Source organism: Furipterus horrens, unplaced genomic scaffold (genome assembly GCF_987537825.1).
Source record: "Furipterus horrens unplaced genomic scaffold, mFurHor1.1.pri manual_scaffold_3, whole genome shotgun sequence".
Lineage (NCBI taxonomy): Eukaryota > Metazoa > Chordata > Mammalia > Chiroptera > Furipteridae > Furipterus > Furipterus horrens.
The window spans coordinates 150533233-150552323 of NW_028327173.1; the positions used below are offsets into that span (position 1 = coordinate 150533233).

Genomic DNA, 19091 nt, shown 5'->3' on the forward strand with positions numbered 1-19091 from the left:
TATTAAAGCCACCATGAGATACCACTACTCAATCACTAAAACGACTAACATTATAAAGATTGACAATATCAAGTGTTAATATGGGTGGGGAGCAACTACAGCTCTCATGTACTGCTTGTGGGAGTATAAAATGATACACCACTCACTTTAGAAAACTGCTAGCAGTTTTGTATAGAATTAAATATATGCCCACCATATGACCCAGCCATTTCACACTTCAGTAGTATTTACCAAAGATAAATTAAAACTTGACCACGCAAGATTTATACACAAATATCCACAGTAGCTATATTCACACAAATACATACACAATCTGGAAAAACTCAAATTTCCATCAGCATGTAATGGGTAAATAATATGTGATAAATCCAGAATATTACTGGATACAACAGAATATTTCTCAGCAATGAAAAGGATTGAGTTACTGATATGCTTAGCAACATAAATGAATCTCAGAATCATTATGCTAAATGGGAAAAAAGCCCAACATAAAAGAACACATATTTATAATTTCATTTATGTAATATTCTAGAAAAAGCAAACTAATGTATAATGTTAGAAAAGAGAACACTTGTTGCCTGAGGCCAGAGATAGAGGGAGGGATGAAAAAGGGACAAGAGGAAACTGGGAATGCGGGGGTGGCAGTGGTGGCAGGAACAGGAAGGTTAAAATGTGTTATATCTTGATTGTGCTGGTTACACAGATATTTAAAGCTATCAAAGTCAACAAGTTGTTTACTTTAAATAGAACAGTCTATTGAATGTAAATTACACTTCAATGAAAGTTGTTAAAAAATAAAAATTAAAACATGGCAGTGAAAGTGGGGGGAGGGGGAGCCAATCAGTGGTTCTGATTGCCCTTAACATAGCTCACAAATCTTTCCTCAGTATGACTCAAGCCTCACAGTTCCACATCCAATATTATTCTCCCTTTAGCTCCCTCCAATCCACATACTGAACTTTTAGATCCTTATTCTCCTTTTCCCTATTCTGTGCTTTGGAACATAGCATGCCGTACAATTTGGAAGCCTCTTACCTCTCCCAAGCTTCTTATTGCTCCAAACCTCTCACTCATTCTTTACCTCACTAAATCCTAATCCTTTTAAAGGACTCATCTAAAACTTTATTTTTCAAGAATGTCTTCCCCCAAATCTTAAACTAGGTTAGGTCCTCCCCTCTATTCCCTGCTCAATTTTAAGCTCCATATCATGCATACTGTTATCTGTCTCTCATTTGCTACTGTATCCACAACATGTAGCATAGGAACCTGACCCAAAGTAGAAACTCAAATGTATCTGATGAAAAAAGAAATAAAACTGAGGTTAAGGATGGCAGTACAGGGTATCTAAACATTGAGTGAGAGAGGGATAGATCAGAGAAAATGGGTGTTATTGAAACTAAGGGAGAAAAATTTCAAGAAGCTGGGACAGGAAAAACAATCAGACATACAAGGCAACTGATCAAAAGCTCTGGAGCAACATTGTTCCAAGGGGGAGTTATTAGGCCAGGAAAAAATAGGACAAGAAAGTTAAATAAAGTTAATTAGGAATCAGAAAGAGAACTCCAAAACACTGAGAAACTGAAATCACTGCATACCTACCCTGTGCCTAGAAGGAAGCTTGGACTTCCAGTCAAAGGAAAGGTGAATTCTCTTCTAAGGAAGAAGCTAAAATGGGGAAAATCTTAGGTCTTCAGTCACACACACAAAAGAAAATAGATCTGTTTGCTTAATGAAGTCACAGTTCAAAAAGTACTCCATCACTTCAGAGGACAGATAGCCCATGCCACTCTAAATAATTGTTTCTTTTCCTCCATCAAGTGGGTGTAAGGAAGTTCCTTGGATGTACTTTTACCCTTTCTCTATATAACTAAAGCCATTGTTTTTCAAGAATCAGTTTTATGAGCTCCATGGAACCTCCCGGGATTACTCTGTTCCTTCTTAATGGAGCAAGAGAAAGTGGAGAAATATGAAATCAAGAAAGGGAGACAAAAAGGAAAAGTGGGGACATGTTTCTAAAATCTTTTTAGTATAGAGTACATCAAGTGCTCAATGTGTTTTTGACAACTAATACATTTGAGTTTTAAGAGAACAGTACAACTCTTTCCACCACCTTGGAGCCTGTGGAGGCCTGCCGGGAACAGAACTTGTATAACGACAAATATGTCTGGAGGGCTGTGGTCCACAGCCATTTGTGCTGGTTATAAGCTGGGTCTCTGGAACCAGAAGGAGCACACAGCTGTTCTTAAACTTGAAGGTGTTTATGCTTGAGATGAAACTGAATTCTGTCTGGGCAAGAGATTTGCCTATATGTGCAAAGCAGAGATTGACACAGTGACTCCTGCTGGCAAACTGAACAAAACCAGAGTAATCTGGGGAAAGGTAACCCAAGCTCATGGAAACAGTGGAATTGTTTGTGCTAAATTCTGAAGCAACCTTCCTGCTAGGGCCATTGGACACAGAATCTGTGTAATGCTGTACCCTTCAAGGATTTACTTATTGAAAAGTGGATTTGTTTTTTGTAAAAAAAAAGAACAATAGAGGACCAAATTTCTTCAATATTAACTATACCAATGCATCTAGGAAAGAAAGGAACTAACATTATTAATGTTAAACTTTGTACTGGACAAGCTTTTATCTCATGAAAGTAAAAAATGAACTTTATTTCATGGATCCTCCTCATGTTATGGATGAAGAAACAGGCTCAAGAGAGGTAAGAGAATGGCAAAATTCTAAACTCAGATCTGCTTGATTCCAAAAGCCCTTGCTCTTTCCAGTAAACTTTATTTACCACACAGTATTTTACATATATTCCTGTATTTTAAAATGTAAAATGATATACAAAATAAAATTATATATATACTTTATATAAAAGCATTTATCTCATCAACAAATCAAATAACTTTAGTATTCACTATGTCTATTAGTTTCCTAGGGTTTCTGTAACAAACTGGATGGCTTAAAACAACAGGAATTTATTACCTCACAGTTCTGGACATTAGAAGTCCAAAATTAAGATGTCAGGGCCATGCTCCCACTGGGGAAGGGAAAATTCTTCTAGCTTCTGAAATCTCAGGTGTTCTTTTGTTTATAGCAGCATAACTGCAGTCTCTGTCTCTGTCTTCCATGGCTATCTTCCCAATATGTCTGTGTGTCTTTGTTTCTGCATGGTGTTATCTTCTGTACCCACCCTTTATATAGCATTTTGTTTTCTCTTCTTATAAGGATACCAGTCATACTGGAATAAGACTTACCCTAATTCAGTTTGACTTCATGTTAACTTGATTACATCATCAATGACTATTTCAAGTAAGGTCACATTCATGGGTACTGGGGGAATAGAATTTCAATATCTTTCAGGGTACACAATCCAACCCATAATAATTCTTTAAATCAACATGGAATGATTTAAATATTAATATTGACTATTCTAATTCATGAACATAGTGTATCTATTTTTAGGACTTCTTTAAATTCTTGTAACACCATTTTATAATTTTCAGGGTTTAGGACTTGCATATATTTCATTATATTTATTCCTAAGTATACTTCTTATATCTGATGTTATAAGAAGTGGAGTTGCATTTTTTATTCCACTTTCCACTTGCTCTTTGCAGGTGTATAGAAATGCTATTAATTTATGTATATTCATCATTTCCCTGAACTAAAACTAATTAATTCTAGTACTAATGGAATCTAAGGAATTCTAAGGAATTATGAAAAAGAGCCACTAGAACTCATTACTAATAGCTTTTAAAAATATATATGTATGTTATATATATATATTTACATATATAGGAATATATATATTTACATACGGAGGTATATATATACACATATATATGTATATATATATGTGTATGTGTATATATAATATATGCACCTTAGAATTAATTCTCTTTACACAATTATGTCAACTGCAGATACAGGTTTTTCCTCCCTTCCCAACTGGATGCTTTTTACTTTATTTTTCCTTGCCTTATGGTATTGGCCAGGTGAAATAAGATATTCTTGCAGAAAAGCATTTGGCATATTTAACACCTGTTTATGATAAAAAGAAAAAAAACTCAGCAAAATAAGAATAGAAGAAAACTTCCTCAAATTCATGAGGTAGCTATCAAAACTCCACAGCTAATATTATTTTTTTATTTTTTATTGTTTATGCCATTACAGTTGTCCCAATTTTTCCCCTTCTGTCCCACTCCACCAAGCCCCCCTCACACTCCCTCAAGCAATTCTCACACCATTGTCCATGTCCATGGTCATGCATATATCAGTATATTCTTTGGCTTCTCTGTTCCCTATGCTGTACTTTACATCTCCATGACAATTTTGTAATACTAATTTGTACTTCTTAATCTCTTCACGTTTTTCAACCATCCCCCATACCCCCTTCCATCTCGCAACATTCAAAACATTCACTGTATGATTTTGTTTCTGTTCTGCTTTTATTTTTTAGATTCAATTATTTATAGATATGTATTTCATTTATTGTTCATATTTTTGATCTTCAAGAAGACTTTTAACATTTCATATATTCTGGCTTGGTGGTGTTGAACTCCTTTAGCTTCTTTTTTTGTCTGGGAAGCTCTTTATCTGTCCTTCAGTTCTAAGCGATAGCTTTGCTGGGCAGAGTAATTTTGTTTTTTATCAGTTTGAATATTTCTTGCCAGTCCTTTCTGGCTTGAAAAGTTTCTTTTGAGAAACTTTTTTTTTAATTTCTCTATTGAGAAATAAACTGACACTCTTATGGGGGCTCTTTTGTAGGTAACTAACTGCTTTTCTCTTGCTGCTTCTAAGATTCTCTCTGTATTTAACATTTGGCATTTTAATTATGATGTGTCTTGGTGTGGGCCTCTTGTGGTTCATCTTGTTTTGGGACTCTGTGCTTCCTGGACTTGTATGTCCATTTCCTTCACCAAGTTAGGGAAATTTTCTTACATTATTTTTTCAAATAGGTTTCCAGTTTCTTGCTGTTTCTTCTTTGATGCAAATGTTGGTGTGCTTGAAGTTGTTCCAGAGGCTCCTTACAGTATCTTCATTTTTTTGGATTCTTTTTTCTTCTTGTTGTTCTGATTGGTTGATTTTTGCTTCCTTATGCTCCAGATTATTGATTTGATTCTTGGCTTCATCCAGTCTACTGTTGATTGCCTGTAGAATGTTCCTTACTTCAATTAGTGTGTCCTTCATTTCTGACTGGATCTTTTTATGCTGTTGAGGTCCTCACTAAGTTTTTTGAGCATCCTTATAACCAATGTTTTGAACTCTGCATCTGATAGATTACTTTTCTCCATTTTGTTTGGCTCCTTTTCTAGAGTTTTGTTCTGTTCTTTCATTTGGGCCATGTTTTTTTTGTCTCTTCATTTTGGCAGCCTCCCTGTGTCTGTTTTTTTATGTATTAGGTAGAGCTACTATGTCTCACAGGCTTGATAGAGTGGCTTAATGTAGTAGGTGTCCTGTAGGGTCCATTGACGTAACATCCCCTATTACCCGAGATGAGTATTCAAGGTGCACCCACTGTGAGAGTTATGTACACCCTCCTCTGTGTAGTTGAACTTTGATTGCCGTTGGCACGTCCAAGGCCAGCCACTGCCTGTGTTCTCTCTGGGGTCACAAAGCATTAGCTACAAAGCTCTCAGCAGATGGCAGCTACTTGTGCTGGGCTTGCATGTGCACAGGAGAGGCCAAGCTGTGAACCAAGGCCAGCTGCTGCTAATGCCAGTCCTGGGGCCACTTAGCAAGAGATAGGGGCTCACTGAAGCCAGATGCCATGTGCTTTAAAAAATTTAGGAAAATCTGAAGCACTGGCCAAGACAAGCCATTCATATGGAAAAGGCACTGGAAACAGTTTGGATGGGCCTGAAGTTGGGTGGGGCAGAGCCTCAGGGAATCACCAGGGTGGGGCAAACAGTGTGAGCCAGACTGATGGAGTCTCAGATATGGTGCCTGCCTGCTGGCTCTGTGGCTTTGTGGGAGGGAGAGCTCAGAAAAGGAAAAATGGCCTCTGCCAACACTTTTGTCTGGGAGAAAGCTGCCCCCCAGCTCTTGCCTTGATGCTGGACAATTCAGTTTCTCTCTATATGTCTCTTATGCCTTTCAATCTGCTGCCCCAGTGCTGGAACTCAGAGGGAGTGAGTCTGAGTAAATCTGTGTGCAGGTCCTTTAAGGAGGAACTGGCTGGCATTCCAGCACTTTCTGTTTTTCAGAGTCTCAATCCCTGCTGGTTTTAACAGCCAGAAGTTATGGAGACTTATCTTCATGGCACTGGAACTCTGGGTGTGGGGCCTGGTGTGGGGCTGGGACCACTAGCTGCTGAGATATCCCTCCCGATATTTATTCACCACACATAGGTGTGGGACCAGCCCCTTCTGCATCACCACCCCTTCTACTAGTCTCAATGTGGTTTCCTCTTTAATTTGGTAGTTGTAGGACTTCCATTCATTCAGTTTCTCTTAGTTCTGCATGCCAGTTGTTCTATAGTTTAGTTGTATTTTTGATGTGGTTGTACGAGGTGGCGAGCCGTGTTTATCTACACTGCCATCTTGACCGAAAGTCCACTAACATTATCCTTAATGGTCAAAGACTAAATGATTTCTCCTAATATCAGAAACATCAGAGAGTTTTAAGCAGAGGATTTCTTTGATCAAATTGAGCTTAAAACATTACTCTGGCTGTATAGTAGAAAAATGATTGAAAGGAAGAAAAAACTGATGTAGGGAAAATAATTATATATAAGGTTTTTATTAAAGAAATGTTTAATAGTGCTGATGAAAGATTATGAAGTCTTCAACTAAGCACAGTATAATTCTTAACCTGGCCAGTACCAGCCTCAGGGGGGCATTTTGGTTAGTTCTAATGACTGGAGAGTGTTAATGACATTTAAGCACGGATCTAGGAAGGCTAGATGATTTGTATTTCAGGAGAGAGTCTCAATTTTGAAGAACTTACCTGCTCCAAATACCAGTAGCACCTTGATGGAGAAACACTGGGGCATTTAAGGCACAGAAATGGGGAGAAATAGAATTAACAAGATTTTGTAATACATTTGATGAGTGATGGAGAGTCAAAGATGAATCCCTTGATACTGGTTTGTGCAACCCAGCTGATGGTCATGCTGTTACCTCAGGTAGGAACCTTAGATTAGAAGTCAGTTTGAGATAAGCACAATTTTACGTAAGTTGAATTTGAGGAATCTATGAAATAACAAGTAGGCAGTTGGAAATAATCTTCTGGAACTCAGTAGAAAGGATTAAGAACACATTTGTCTGTAATAGTTGTTGAAGTCATGTGAATGCCCTAGGTTTAGAGTGAGATGCTGAATTTATAAAACAAACTTGCAGCATATAAGGTTAGTAGAGGAGGAGCAGGTTTAAGTAACTGAGAAAGAGTAGCTGGAGAGAGTAAGAAAAAGCTGAATGCTGTGGTGTCATGTAGGCCAAGCGAAAAGAGTTTTGAGGAAGAGTTGTCAATGTTAATTGCTGTAATTACTTATTTATAATTACTCTCCATAACTAGATTGTGAGCTAAGCAGGGCTATATGTTCTGTTAATCTTTGTATTCCCACAGTTCCTGGCATATGTTTTGAGCACCCAGTTCATACCTAATTAAAAATTTTGAGTGAATGACCATATCTGCACATTTATATTGGATCTACTTTTTTTTCATGTCCTTTACCTTTATATTGTGAATTTCTTCTTTTTTAAAGTATGTTTTGGGAGGTAAGATGGCGGAGGAGTGAGGAGAGGTTGCGGTTTTAGGCTCCGGAGACCCGTCTGCAGTTTGGGCTAATTGCAGACAGAACATCTCAGTGAGCAGCTGGACACTGGCAGGAGTTGAGCCAAGGCACTGCTGGATTAGAGAAAATCCATCTGGGAACAACCTGTTTAGTGAGGATAGCGGAGGAAAAGGGGACGAAACGGGATTCCTGACTGGGGCGGCTGCCCGAGCTGTGGCGGGAAGCACACAAAGGATCTTTGGCGACCACAGGCTACCCCAGAGAGGAGTCAGGCGGAGAGCGGATCTCTGCCCGCTGGCAGAGACGGGACTCGACCAAGTGGCATTGGCGCTGAAGGACAGGAGACAGCGTGCTGCCGGGCAAGTGAGAACATAATTCTCCTTTATATTTTTCTCTAGTGGATGGTGGAGACGGGAGGAAAGTTTGGGTGTGGTAGGCCGTTCTGGAGGAGCCCAGGCGCAGGGGCGCGCTAATCCACTCCTCAACCCTACCCTTGGGTCGCGGGGGCGCACATAGGGAAGTGCTCTCATTCACTGGCCCAGGTGCGCGGGGCCGTGAGTCCAGGCGTCCCTCGGACACTCCCCAACGGACATAAGATCAGTGCCCCAACGGGCACAGGGAGGGCCCACTGAACACGCAGAGGACTGTGCACAGACACCCCTAGACAGCTCCCGTGGGCGCAGGGCCCCAGGCCGGAAAGCAGACCACTAGCGCAGGCTCTGTTTGTGCCCACCCAGACGGGTGAGGGAACGGGGCGGCTGCAGCACGGGAACAGCGAGAGGCGGCGACCCACAGACGCTCGATTCCACTGAGCACAAGTGTCCCTGGCCCTGCCCTAAGAGGCGAGAGACCAACTCCCGGAGCTCGGCTCAGCGGGACTGAGGGCACAGGGCAGCGCGCGAGCGCGAAAGCACCTCAGCCCGGGGTCAGTGGGAGCTCTCGGGCCGCCTGTGCGGGCAGGGTCACCTTGGCGCAAACGGGGAACCGCCACGGCCCAGCGAAAGCAGGAACCAATCCCGGGGAAAGCGCTCGGGCCGCCCGCGCGGGCAGGGTCACCTCGGCGCGAAAGGGGAACCGCTGCGGCCCAGCGAAAGCAGGAGCCAATCCCGGGGAAAGCGCTCGGGCCGCCCACGCGGGCAGGGACACCTCGGCGCGAACGGGGAACCACCGCGGCCCGGCAGCAGTGGGCTCCAACCGCGGGGCAAACTCTCGGGCCGTCCGAGCGCGCAGGGGCTTGTGCGCAAGGGCACCTCAACTGGCTACAGGGGGCAGCAAGGTAGCGCGCCGTGCCGGCAACCGCGGGCGCACACCATAGCGGCAACCGGGTGCGCACACCAGTCCGGCAAAAGAACAAGAACCTCTGACCTGCCACACTAGACCAGCTGCGGACCCAGAAAAAGAAGGCAACACACCAAGGCTAAAACGGAGTAAAAACATCGTTTTTTTTTTTTTTTTTCTTTCCAAATTTTTTCTCCCAAATTTTTTCTCCCTTGTTCTTTCTTTCTTCTTAATAATTTCTTTTCTTTCCTTCTTTCTTTATTCTTTTCCTGAGGTTTTTTTTGGGGGGGGGTTTTGGGGGGTATATATATATATATGTATATATATATATATATATTTTTTTTTTTTTGGTTCAATTTTTTTTTCTCTCTCTTTTTTCTTTCTTTCTTCTGTAATCTTTCTTTTCTTTCTTTGTTCCTTTCTTGCTTACCTTTTGGGGTTTTTTGGGGGGGATTGTGGTAAATTTTTTATTTTCTTCTCTTTCTCTCTTTCTTCTTTTCTTTCTTCTATTTTCTTGGGGATTTTTTGGGGGGGTGTTTTTCCTCCACCTCTTCCAATAATAACAAACTTTATCTCTAACGTGTTGCATATAACCTCTCCTTCTCATCCTTTCTCTTTAATAGTGGTTTATTCGTTTGTGTGTCTAGCTTAGCCCCCCCTATTACTTTAAATAATACAATATAATTACTATATAAACCCAAATACAATACAATCCCACTTTCTTACTATACTAAGTATTTTTCTATCCTTTTCTTCTATTTTTCTTAACATACAATGTAAATATTACTAACTGGCTTGCACAGTCTCAACTATTATTAATCTATCAACCCCTCTATCAAAAATTATATTTTTCCTCCCCAAAAACAACTCGTATCTATTCTTCTTATAGTATAAAAGCTCAAATCTCTTTACATTTATATTAATACGGGCTAGTTGGCTAACGATAGCAGGATAGAGTGGGGGATACTTTCTGAGGGTGTGGGTCTCCTGCCTGGGCTGTGTGTTTATGTCTTTAACAGCATATCCACAAAAGAACTCAAGACAAAGCAGATAGAGTGACTCTCAACCAAGTAGCCAGAAGGAAGATCCTATCAAAGAACATCTGAAATATAACCGAACAGCATAAACAAACGACATAAAGGGTAACTCAAGACCATCAGGCTCAGGATATCAAAGAGACTGCACCACTGAAACTCCCAGACCTTCGATAAAGAATATTACACCACAAAGGAGGGAAGTCAAAGCAGACTACCCCCCCCCAATAAGTAAATAAATAAATAAATAAATAAAAACAAAAAGAATCCAACATGGTAAGACGCAAAAATAACCCCTCAATGAAAAGAAAAGAGGAATCCTCAGAAAGAGAGATAGACGAAATAGACATAGCCCAAATGTCAGACATGGAATTCAAAACAATGGTGGTAAAGAAGCTCAATATACTCGACATCCTTAAAATCAACTAAGACAACCTTCAAGGAAGTTACCAGCAGCTCCAAGAAAATTACAGGGAACTTGCAGAGAACTACACCAGCATAAAAAGAGACATAGAAATCGTTAACAAGAACCAGGAAGAACTTAAGAATACAATCTCTGAACTGAAAAACACAGTAGAATCAGTCAAAAGCAGACTAAACGAAGCAGAGGATCGGATTAGTGAGTTAGAAGATAATGTAGAGAAAAACTCCCAGACAATACAGCAAAATGAAAAACGATTGAAAAAATATGAACAAGATTTAAGGGAATTACAGGATAGCATTAGGAAAAATAATTTAAGGATCATCGGAATACGAGAGGAAGAAGAAAAGGAACATGGAATTGAAAATCTGATAGGAGAAATAGTGACAGAAAATTTTCCGAACCTGATGAGAGGAAAAGCTATGCAAGTCCAAGAAGCACTGAGAGTTCCAATCAAGAGGAACCCCCAAAAACCCACTCCAAGGCACATCATAGTTAAAATGGCAACATTCCAAGACAAAGAGAGAATCCTAAAAGCAGCAAGAGAAAAGCAGCAAATAACATACAAGGGAGCTCCGATAAGGCTATCAACTGATTTCTCAACAGAAACATTACAAGCCAGAAGGGAATGGTCAAAAATATTTCAAGCAATGAAAAACAAAGGCCTACAACCAAGAATACTCTACCCAGCAAGGCTCTCATTCAAAATAGAAGGTGAAATAAGGAGTTTCTCAGACAAAGGAAGACTGAAAGAATACATCTCCACCAAACCAGCATTGCAGGAGATGCTAAAGGGACTGTTCTAAGAAAAAAGAAGGAAAAAACAAGAGAGGAGAGGAACAGAGGTACAAAGGGAAATGAATAAATACACGTCAATAATAACCTTAAATGTAAATGGATTAAATGCTCCAATTAAAAGACATAGGGTAACGGAATGGATAAGAAAACAGGACCCACATATTTGCTGTCTACAAGAAACACACCTCAAAACAAAAGATTTACACAGACTGAAAGTAAAGGGATATAAAAAAATATTCCAAGCAAACGGACCGGAAAAAAAAGCCGGGGTAGCAGTTCTCATATCAGACAAAATGGATTTCAAAGCAAGGACAATAAAAAGAGACAAAGAAGGACATTTCATAATACTTAAAGGAACAATCCATCAAGAAGATATGACTTTGATAAACATATATGCACCCAACATAGGAGCACCCAAATACATAAAGCAAATACTAGAAGACCACAAAAAGGATATCAACAACAACACACTCATAGTAGGGGACTTCAACACTCCATTATCAACAATAGACAGATCATCAAAGCAAAGAAACACCAAGGATATACAGGCATTGAACAACACACTAAACCACATGGATCTAACTGATATATATAGAACTTTTCACCCCAAAGAAGCAAAATATACATTCTTTTCAAGTGCACATGGGACATTTTCAAAGATAGACCACATGATAGGTCACAAAACAAGCCTCAACAAATTCAAGAAAATTGAAATCATATCAAGCATCTTTTCAGATCACAATGCCTTGAAACTAGAAATCAACCTCAGAGGAAAAAATCAAAGACACCCAAACTCATGGAGATTGAATAACATGCTATTAAATAATGAATGGGTTAACAATGACATCAAAGAAGCAATCAAGAAATTTCTAGAAACTAATGATAATGAGCACACAACAACCCAAAACCTGTGGGACACAGCAAAAGCAGTCCTGAGAGGGAAGTTTATAGCAATACAGGCATATCTGAAAAGGCTAGAAGAATCTCAAATAAAAAACCTAACCACAATGCTACAAGAACTAGAACAACAACAACAAACAAAGCCTAGGGCAAGAAGAAGGAATGAAATCATCAAGATCAGAGCAGAACTAAATGACATAGAGACTAAACAAACAATCCAAAAGATCAACGAAACTAGGAGCTGGTTCTTCGAAAAAATCAACAAAATCGACAAGCCTCTAGCCAGTCTAATCAAGAAAAAAAGAGAGAAGACACAAATAAACAAAATCAGAAATGAAAGAGGAGAAATCACGACTGATACCTCAGAAATACAAATGATAGTTAGAAATTACTTCAGACAACTGTATGACAAGAAATTTGACAATCTAGAAGAAATGGACAAATTTCTAGAAACATACAACCTTCCAAAACTGAATCAAGAAGAAGTGGAAAGTCTCAACAGACCAATAACAAAGAAGGAAATTGAAACAGTAATCCAAAATCTCCCTGCACACAAAAGCCCTGGACCGGATGGCTTCACAGGCGAATTCTACAAAACATTCAGGGAAGAACTAACTCCTATCCTCCTCAAACTGTTCCAAAAAATCCAAGAAGAAGGGAAAATCCCAAACTCTTTCTATGAAGCCAGTATTATCCTAATCCCCAAACCAGGTCAAGACACAACAAAGAAAGAAAACTACAGGCCAATATCACTGATGAACATCGATGCTAAAATCCTCAATAAAATATTGGCAAACAGGATCCAGCAACACATCAAAAAGATCATACATCATGATCAAGTGGGCTTCATTCCAGGGATGCAAGGATGGTTTAATATTCGCAAATCAATAAATATAATACATCACCTAAACAGAATGAAAGACAAAAATCACATGATCATATCAATAGATGCAGAAAAAGCATTTGATAAAGTTCAACACCCATTTATGATGAAAACACTCAGCAAAATGGGAATAAAGGGAGCATATCTTAACATAATTAAGGCTATATATGAGAAGCCTGAGGCCAACATCATACTCAATGGACAAAAACTGAAAGCATTCCCCCTGAACTCAGGAACGAGGCAAGGTTGTCCACTCTCTCCACTCCTTTTCAACATAGTGTTGGAAGTCCTAGCCACAGCAATCAGACAAGAAAAAGAAATAAAAGGAATCCAAATTGGGAAAGAGGAAGTGAAACTTTCATTATATGCAGATGATATGATAGTATACCTAGAAAATCCTATAAACTCCACTAAAAGACTACTCAATATAATAAGTGAATTTGGCAAAATCGCAGGGTACAAAATAAATATACAGAAATCTAAGGCATTTCTGTACACCAACAATAAAATAGCAGAGACAGAGACAAAAAAGAAAATACCATTTACTATAGCAACAAGAAAAATAAAGTACCTAGGAGTAAACTTAACCAAAGAGATAAAAGACCTGTACTCTGAAAATTACATAACATTGAAGAAAGAAATTAAGGAAGAAACAAATAAATGGAAGCAAATACCATGTTCTTGGATGGGAAGAATCAACATCATCAAAATGACCATACTACCCAAAGCAATTTACAGATTCAATGCAATCCCTATTAAAATACCAATGACATATTTCACAGACCTAGAACAAATACTCCATAAATTCATATGGAACCAAAAAAGACCCCGAATAGCAAAAGCAATCTTGAGACAGAAGAACACAGCAGGAGGAATCACAACACCAGATATCAAACAATACTACAAAGCCACTGTAATCAAAACAGTATGGTACTGGCATAAGAACAGACATATAGATCAGTGGAACAGAATAGAGAGTCCAGAAATAAACCCAGGCCTCTATGGTCAACTAATCTTTGATAAAGGAGGAAGGAACATAAAATGGAGTGAGAAGAGCCTCTTTAACAAATGGTGCTGGGAGAACTGGATAGGGACCTGCAAAAAAATGAAACTAGACCACCAACTTACACCACACACGAGAATAAACTCAAGATGGATCAAAGACTTAAATGTAAGCCATGACACCATAAAAGTCCTAGAGGAAAACATAGGCAAGAAAATATCAGATATCTCACGTAACAATCTCTTCACGGATACATCTCCTAAAGCAAGAGAAATAAAGGAAAAAATAAATAAATGGGATTACATCAAACTGAAGAGTTTCTGCTCAGCAAAAGAAAACATCAGCAAAATGAAAAGGAAACCAACCATATGGGAAAACATATTTGCCAATGACATCACAGACAGGGGACTGATTTCCAAAATATATAAAGAGCTGATACGACTCAACATCAAGAAAACAAACAACCCAATTAAAAAATGGGCAAGGGACCTGAACAAACACTTCTCCGAAGAGGACATACAGAAGGTCCATAGACACATGAAAAAATGCTCAACATCATTAGCCATCAGGGAGATGCAAATAAAAACCACAATGAGATACCACCTTACACCAGTCAGAATGGCCATCATCAACAAATCAACAAGCAACAAGTGCTGGCGAGGATGTGGAGAAACGGGAACCCTACTGCACTGTTGGTGGGAATGCAGACTGGTGCAGCCACTATGGAGAACAGTATGGAATTACCTCAAAAGATTAAAAATGGAACTGCCTTTTGAACCAGCGACTCCACTACTAGGATTATACCCGAAGAATCTTGAAACACCAATTCAAAAGAACTTATGCACTCCTATGTTCATTGCAGCACTGTTTACAATAGCTAAGTGCTGGAAACAACCTAAGTGCCCATCTGTAGATGAGTGGATCAAAAAACTGTGGTACATTTACACAATGGAATACTATGTAGCAGAAAGAAAGAAGGAACTCCTACCATTTGCAACAACATGGATGGAACTAGAGAGAATTATGCTTAGTGAAATAAGCCAGGCAAAGAAAGAAAAATACCATATGATATCACCTAATACAGGAAACTAAAGAACAACACAAACAAAGGAACTAAATAGAACAAAGAGCAGAATAGCAGTCAATAGGGGGGAGGGGAGAGGGAGAGAAGGGGGATAAGTAAGGGAAGGGTTTAATTAAAGAGCCTGTATAAAAGACTCATGGACATAGACAACGGGGAGGGATATGATTGCGGGAGAGGGGGTGGGCTGGGTGGGGGAGAGAAATTAGGGGAAAAGGGGACAACTGTAATTGAAAAACCAAAATAAAAAAAATAAAGTATGTTTTATTGATTATATTGTTACAATAGTTCCAGTTTTTTCCCCTTTGCTCCCTTCCGCGCAGCACCCCTCCTCCCCTACCAATCGCACCCCAAGTCCATGCCCATGGGTCGTACATACAAGTTCTCCTGCCTCACCCTTTCATATATTCTTCTTTTTTTAAAAAATAAATATTTTAAAAGTAAAAAATAACAATCCCTCCTTCTCAGACTTTAGACCCTTTATAATCTTATAAAGGACAATGGGCGAAGGTCTTGAGCTCCTCTAGCTGCTTCAAGCTGTACATGGTTGTTGTCCTACCTACCCATGGGTCCAGATCCCTAATAAAAGTGGGGGTGTGGAGGGAAGGGTGGCCTTCCCACATGGAGAAGGATCTTGCAGACTCCAGGTCAGTTGGCTGTCCCCAGACAACGGCATGCTTGGTTTAACAGGCTGGCATCCTTGTTGTATTCTGGGGGCAACATATTTGGCAACAGGGTTAAAAGACATCATTCAGTCTATAACCACTAGATGACAAAAGGCAGGTATTAATTTTTCAATGTCCCACATTAGGGAAAAGAAGGGCTTCTTTGGGCTGAGGGAAATATTTTAGGTTTCCCCCCTCTCAGACCTCTAGACCCTTTCTGTCCAAGCCTCTAGAATAGAAAAGGGAAACCAGTTTTAAAGTGAAACCCGCAGACCACCCCATGCTTCACCAACCCAGCCACTTAGTTCAGCCAAACCATTGAGTCTCAGGAGGCAGCGATGCAGACAGGATTAAGTGAGGCCTATACGTACAGACAATCACTCAGGTAATGAGATCATAGGCTTATGCCCTTTGAAAACAGAAAACACATGTTAATTTATGTAACATAACCCACAAACAAGTCTCTAAATCTGCAAGACTGTCTTATTGGAAAGACATCCAGTTGCAAGGCATTTGACATTCTTCTTGCCTGTAAATTAAACCTCTTTGATGATACCACAGACATAGTTTAACTTTCAAATGAAAATAAATTTTAAATGAAAAGAAGCTTTAAAGACAGCTGCACTACTTTATAGTCTACCACTGAGCATTGTGGTTTTCCTTGAATCACGATTTTTCTCCCTAAGATTACCCTCCTTGTCATTAAAGGGACTGCATTAAGTCCATTTTTAATTTATCCTGTTCATTTGCATAAACACAAGAGCAGCAAATGATCACTTATGATCTTTAGTTCTGCTTTGCTGGAACTTACGCAAGGAGCATTTAGGGTGACCTTCAGTCGTGAATTTCTTGACTATAAAAGTCTAATCTAGCCCTGGCTGTTGTGGCTCAGTGAACTGAGTGTCAGCCTGAGAACCAAAGGGTCGCTGGTTCAATTCCCAGTCAGGGTACATGCCTGGGTTGCAGGCCAGGTCTCCAGTTAGGTGTGTATGAGAGGCAACCACACATTGATGTTTCTTGCCCTTTCTTTCTCCCTTCCTTCCCCTCTCTCTAAAAATAAATAAACAAAATCTTTAAAAAAAATTAATCTAAACTTTGTGAACACATATTGGAACTATGCGCTATGTGTGGACTCAGTACATATTTGATGATAGATTCAGCAGTTTGCACTGGGTCTTAACCATGAGTATACATAAATATGTGCTAGGGTTACCACAGATATTACACACCTATCTGGTTATACTACTTTTCTGGAAGACATGATAAAAATATTCTGATGTAAGACCACTCATTATCATCTCATCTTTCTAGCATACATAGAATGTATCCTTTCCTTGAAATGCACGAAAGTCCATCTAGTTAGTATTTTCTTCAATTAGAAACTCAAAAATATTTTTGACTCAATTTAGCAATTAAATGAAGAAAACCCTGGGATTAGTTTAATGGGATTATAAGAAAAAAATTGAGTTATATAAGGACTTATTTTATAAACTGGAAATTAACTGAAATATATTCACAAAAGATAAAATGAAATGTCTTTTTACTATGCTTTATGACTTTTCAAAGCACATTATATGCATAAGTCATTTATTTGGGAAAGTCGAGTATCTATCCTGTGCTAGGTACTAGAGATAGAGAGATGATAAGATTTAATACTTGTCCTCAAGGACCTGGATCTAACGGGGAAACACACACATAGAGAAATAATTTATGGGGTTGGCCAAAAAGTTGGTTAAGTTTTTTCCATGGGATGGCTCCAGTAGTGCTTAGTTGTCCTTTAACTCTATTAGAAACCATTTTGTTAGATTGTGTTGTGACATCTGTCAAATCAGCGTGCATTAGAAAAAAAGATATGCAACATTTTCGGCATATTACGCTTTATTATTTCACAAAAGGTAATAACGCAATAAAAATGCAGAAAAAGATTTGTGCAGCATATGGAGAAGGTGCTGTGACTTGACAGAATGTGTCAAAAGTTGTTTGCGAAGTTTCTTGGTACTTTTGACATTTTGGCCAAATAATTCTTTGCTGTGGGGCTGTCTTCTACATTGGAAGATATTTAGCACGCCTGGCCTCTCCCCACTAGAAGCCAGTAGTGGGAGATAGCCAACATACTCAAAACATCCAAGTAAATAAAGTTATTGGTGAAAACGAAAAATGTGTCTTATTTTACGGAAAAGACATAATGGACTTTTTGGCCACCCCATTCTAATGCATGATTAAATGCTATAGTAGAATTATTTACAGAGGGACTTGTAAGTCCAGAGGAACAGTTGATTAATTGCTTCAGGAAGTCAGAAAAGAAAGGATTCATTGAAGATGAATCCTAATGGATAAAGAGTAGTTTACCAAACCTAGAAAGGGGTAAGGGACTTATGGCCAAGATGGAGGCTTAGAGAGATATGCCGCATCTCCCTCCACAACTAAGAAGGAATACAACTGCCTCAAAAGTAGAGAAAACCAGAAGTTCCAGAAAATCGAGTTTCATGAGAGTCCAACAAAGATATAAAGAAGAAATACTCATCCAGACAAGTAGGAGGGGTAGAGAGGACATGGTATGGCAGTGGTGGCAGTGACAGGCCAGTGGAAAGTGCAGTCACATGTCTTAAAAAGTAGGGAGAGACACCTGGGAGCGCTTTCAGTGCCTGACCAGATGGCACAGCTCAGTTCCAGTGCCAGGGTAAATAAAGCCTCATTGCTTCTGACTGCAAACCAGTGGGGGTTTGGGGTGGAAGAAGAAACTGTCAGTCTCTCAGTAGAGTCTGCTTGTTTAAAGGGCCCCCATGGTCCTAAAACGTCCACACACCCACCCATTCTGGGAATGATGGCCAGGGAAACAGCTAGAGAGGAGCCAGTCCCATACAGAAGTGGGAGAAGTGCCTGGAAAAGGGGCAAGTGCTGAGCAAGGAGCATTGTTCCCTCTCAAATCCCTCCCCGACATACAGCGCCACAGCATGGTGAAATGCCTCACCCATACTGATGAATACCTAAGGCTCCGCCCCTTAAATGTAGCAGGTAGGACAGCCCTACCTAAGACACAGAGGCAAACAAACACAGGAAGGAGCCTGTCAAGATGAGGAGATAGAGAAGTATGGCCCAAAAAATGGAACGGATCAAGGTTTCAGTGGGAGAACTTACAGATGAGGAGATAGCCAGCCTAAACAGATGAGAAGATAGCCAACCTAATGATGTAGAGTTCAAAACACTGGTGATAAAGATGCTCACAGGTTTGACAGATAAGCTTAAGTATGGCAAATGCATAAGGGAAGAAGTGAAGGCTATGCTAAGTGAAATGA

At 39.6% G+C, this 19091-nt stretch overlaps 1 protein-coding gene and 1 pseudogene across 5 annotated transcripts in view; both read left to right on the forward strand.

Annotated features, from left to right (window-relative positions):
* The window catches only part of GOLM2 (golgi membrane protein 2), a 132411-nt gene that overhangs the window by 13008 nt on the left and 100312 nt on the right, over nt 1–19091 (forward strand). The gene's annotated exons all lie outside the window — the stretch shown is intronic.
* LOC150016390 (large ribosomal subunit protein eL33 pseudogene) lies at nt 2161–2538 on the forward strand (annotated as a pseudogene).